Source organism: Stegastes partitus, unplaced genomic scaffold (assembly GCF_000690725.1).
Source record: "Stegastes partitus isolate 25-593 unplaced genomic scaffold, Stegastes_partitus-1.0.2 Scaffold1243, whole genome shotgun sequence".
In the NCBI taxonomy this organism is placed as follows: Eukaryota; Metazoa; Chordata; class Actinopteri; family Pomacentridae; genus Stegastes; species Stegastes partitus.
The window spans coordinates 1-4874 of record NW_007578974.1 but is presented as its reverse complement, the minus strand read 5'-3'; the positions used below and the strand labels follow the sequence as shown (position 1 = coordinate 4874).

At 42.9% G+C, this 4874-nt stretch overlaps 1 non-coding gene across 1 annotated transcript; it reads left to right on the top strand.

Moving 5' to 3' along the window:
- Window positions 1-4794: 4794 nt before the first annotated feature.
- trnam-cau (transfer RNA methionine (anticodon CAU)) lies at window positions 4795-4866 on the top strand. The gene has a single exon. It is a non-coding gene; the product is annotated as a tRNA-Met (tRNA).
- Window positions 4867-4874: the final 8 nt, after the last annotated feature.

Sequence of the window (4874 nt, the reverse complement as noted above, 5' to 3'; positions counted from 1 at the left end):
ATAATAACTAGTAAGGATGGTCCCAGTAGCACTTTCTGGTCTCTGGATATTCAGGCCCAATTAATGATGAATATTCGGCGTGGTCAGGGGACACTTCCACCCTGAGGGAGCGCTCCAATGGGGTGGCAGTACTTGGCTGCTGATGCTAGTTTAGTTAGCGCTCACACTTCTGTTTCCACCATCGGTGGCGGTGGGGGAGTGGCAGATACGCTCCACCGTTACCATCCATGTTTACTTCCATAAACACTGAGCACGCTCGCTGCGTGTGACGTCAGAGTCAGAATCCAAGGCTGTCGCTATGTTAAGGCAGCTTTTAATGGGTTCTGTTCTTTTTTCCTAAAAACCTGTCGGACAGCAAGGGTTTCAGATTGTTAAGGGTCGGATTATTGAGTCATGACTGTATTTCTAATATGTGAAAAGTGAACATTTTGACCTTCTACTGGAGCAAAAAGTTCAAGAATCACAAAAGTCATTGGAATAAATTGCCCAGGGGCCTTTAAAAGCTGTTTGATGGTAATAAGTCTAATAGTTGCTGGAATATTTAGCCTATGTTAAATGTTAGTAGGACCCATTTGTACAAAATATCACAGTGATCCATTAAATAGTTTTGGAGACATTTCAGTCTGGATTGATGGCAACCAACTAACCAATCAATCACAATCACTGTTTGTTCTCCTTTAGCGCACACTGGCACTGAAGTGTTCATGTTCTGAAGCACACACAGGAAAAACCTGATCTAGAAAAAAGGTTTATTCCATATAAGTAGGTTAAAATGTTACCTGCAAAGTCATGTTTTGGAGTTTTATTTGACAAACATTCAAACAAAGACGTCACTGCTGTTTACTCTCAGCTGCAACCTGGTGGTAGACGACAGTATGCAACATTACTGTTAATGAAAGTAATGAAATAAAGCAGCTTGATACTGAACAAGGAGCTTCATCATCCAAAAAAATAAATAAATGAATAAAAATAAAATAAACAATACCTGGAGTTTTTAATTAGTCCCGAGTTGTTCCAAGTGATCGTTATCATAATTTAATGTGCCAGAGCATCTAAAAGTTGTATTAGTTGCTAATGAGATACCTGGTAAAGCAGAGCTCAGAGAATGTGACACAGAAAAACCTCAGGAAAACCAAACAAACACAAAAAAATACTCATAAATATATGAGGCTAATGCATCATTATCCGTCTTTTTAAGTTTAAAACAGAATGTTCTTCTCATAGAAATGAGCATGTGGGTCATTTGTGCAGCTCGTTGCAGTCCATAGTGACTATAAAGACAGCAGAAGGTGGTGACAGTAGGGAGGAGCTGGTGGTGGGTGGATGGGTCAGTGAAACATTGGACTTTAACGCAAGAGTTATTGTTTGTCTACTGGTTCCAACTGATTGTGTGTTTTTTTTTTTAAAAATCCTGTCCTTATTATTGCAACCATATTGACATGGACTCCTTATAATTTCTAACCAAAATCAAACCCAACCATCTATTTACTAGCTTAACCACCATTAAGGTCCTTTTTTTTGACCAAAAACACTGATATTTCCTTACATCTAGCAGAGTTCTCACCGGCCCTAAACCCAATCAGCCAAACAGAAGCTATGTGACACTCATGTGGGTTGTTTTAGAGAGCAGAGACTATAGTGTTGCAAGATTTACTGATAATAGAAAGGCATCAGAATACACAGGCCATTAAAAACAGTGCTATACTGGATTTTATTATCATCTGTACTTAATGAATGAAAGTGTTCCAGTAACAGCTGTATTTCCTGTGAGTTGCGTCCATGTTCAACAGCAGTGCAGTGTGCTGGTGCAGCCCTCTTCTGACACTTTCTGCCAGCCACCTTTTATCTTCTCTCAGAAACACACTGCAGCTTTCATTGTGACAAAACAAGGGGCGTCGCTGCAGCAACAAGTGTTCTCGCTGTCCGTCCATGGACTGTCCAAAGAGTAGGTGAACAAAGCAAAACATGCCGTGATTTCTAGCTCATATTATACAACTGAGTTCCTGCAGAAAGATGTAAAATTTAACTGTGCACTCAAGCACTGCTGCCACTTACATGGATTTAGATGTCAAAGGGACGCACAGACAGTACTTGGCTGCTGATGCCAGTTAAGTTAGCGGTCACACTTACCTCCGTAAACACTGAGCACGCTCGCTGCGTGTGACGTCGTCGTGTCCTCTTCTGCGCATGCGGGACACTTTTGGGTCGTATAAAGTTCACACAGCAGATCACATACAAGTCGCATTGAACTGGAAACGTGAAGGAACTCACAAAGAAATCCTCATTGAGCATCAAGTCCTGCAGTGTGAACGTAGCCAATCTGTGGGATTGTTCAGTCAGATAATACGCCGTCATCCTGATTGGTGACATTAAATAACATGTCGGAGTCACAATCCAAGGCTGTCGGTGTGTTAAGGCTGTTTTTAATGGGTTAAGGGTTGGATTATCGAGTCACGACTGTACATCAAAGATAGTTTCCATGCTTGGCAGAGTTAAAAGACATACTGTGGGCTCTGTTAATGGTGACATCTTGTTTTTACCGCCCTTCTGTAAAGTTAGTGCTCCAACTGGTTATCTTAATGCACTGATCTGATATTTGCACAGCAGCAATGGACGAGAAAGTGCATCAATTCACACCTTAGTTCCGATAGTTTCCTGTGTTTCTGATTCTCCAGCTCGCTGCTTCCTCCTGACTACCCAACACAGGTTTGTGTTTATCAGCCGTCTGCCTCGTGGTGGAACAGATGCACTTCTATTTTAATCGCTGCAGCTGTCTACTCAGGTCTGATTGTCAAAGTGGTACGATACGGGCATAAAGCGCAACCTGAGGCACGTATCAGAGCTTCAGGTTTCTTTTGTTCTGTGTTACATGCATATCTGCTGTGATTATGTGTTACGAGCTCCGAGCACAAACAAAAAGGAAGCGACTCGTGCTTGAACGCATCCTGGAAGAAAGAGACGGAGCCATGAAACTGCTGCTGCTAATGTGGTGCTTTCACCACCAAGTCGGCGTGGACGTTGTGTCTGACGCAGTTCTCAACGCAACAGATTTGTCCTCGTAATCTCCTCATTGGTGTCGATGAAATGAGTTAACTCTGTTTGGAATTCTTTTCACATGGTTCCAGCGCCTTATTGAAGCACATGTATACTTAACCTTGTTTGTAGACAAAACAGTAATTTCTGGAGTTTTATCGTTTAAGTTTTACCAATAGCAAATAAGTGCCGAGTCAACATCCCCCAGCTGCATCGTAGATCACAATACAGGCTCGCGTCGGCCTTCCACCCAGCCTCGATTAATTATTCCGCGTGTGAAGCGCTCTGCCGCTGCAAATCAATCTCGCTTCAAACTGCACAGACACCAGCGCATCAAAATCCAGAAGTATTTTATCCACTGCAGTCCGCCAAACTTTTCAATTTGTCGCAAACAGACAGGCAAACATCCCCCCTGAAAGTATGACAGATGTCTTATCTGTCTGCCTCTATTTATCTGCCAACCTGTATATTTATGAGAGATTTATGCGCTCCAGTTCTTCCAGGTGAACAAAGAAACGGGACAATCGGGTTGGACGAGGAGGTTAACTCGAAAGCACCAAATAATATGCGTTATTCATCGGATGCAAAGGCTAACACACGTGTGTCGACAAGTTGCTCCATTTGCATTTGCGCCTCTTTGGTTATTTGCATCGAGCTCCCCGGAGCACCGACTGGAAAGGAATAAAGAAAGGCAGCTCTCCCTCTACCACGCTGAAAGACAAAAGCCGAGACAGAGAGCGAAAGAGAAGCAGCTCTCCTTCCACACCGCTGGGAGTGCCTGACAGATGCTGACAGCTCATTTCCATGAACTGTCTGACTGTGGGAAATATATATACTGGGGCAAGTGAAAGGAAGTAGGAGGCAGAGAAATATGGAGGTCCGTGTCGAGGTGAAGCCGAGTTAGAGACGAATAGAAGGAGGATGAAGGCGAAGCGGAGACAGGATGGAGGAAGATAAACAGATAGCTGGATCTTAGGGAGCACGAAAGGACAAACTCAGACGGAGAAGACAAAGAGGAAAGAGGAAAGGGGAGCTGGAGCGAAAATACACAAATGCAAGTCTCTGTGACCCTGCTAGAGGACAAACAACAAAAATATGTACGTGTGACACTCTTGTTCTTATATAAAGGCACTGCAGTGTGCGGGAGACGCTGAATTACTTCCTAGCTGTTGACATTTGATAGAACTCTGTGAGTATACTGAAAAAAAAAGTTGCATTTCTGCTCAGATGCCTTTTTCTCCAACGTATTCTGAGGCAGAACTTAAATCTCACGTTCCTGCAGATGTGTTGCAGCTCTGGGTCAGACCAAGTACAGGCGTACCGTCACAAAATCGAAGTTTTGCTTGGCGCCAAACTCAGTAGTCAAATGTAAATACTTATAAACTGCAGCAAATATGAGCTACTTGTACGTTATGTAAGTGTCTCTACAGATTAGAAATATTGTGTAATGCTTCATCATAGATGCTGACTAAATGCTAGTTAGATTTTTTAAAATAATTATCACATTTGCTTTTCTTATAAAAACTTTTTTTTAAAAAAGCTTTTGGCAACTTGATTCTTCAAATCCACTGACACATGGAGTCGACAAGACGTATGATGATGTCTTCTGGTGTCAGTAGCCAAGATGTTAGCAACAGATCCTTAAAGTAGTGAAAGCCTCTAGGTGGGGCCACTTGTTTTTGCGGCACATCACACAAGTTCTTGATTGGATTGAGTGGAGTAACTAAGTGTTGTAGCAGGAATGTGTGCAGTTCTTGGAAGAGCAGAGTGGCGCAGCGGAAGCGTGCTGGGCCCATAACCCAGAGGTCGATGGATCGAAACCATCCTCTGCTATGTGTCAA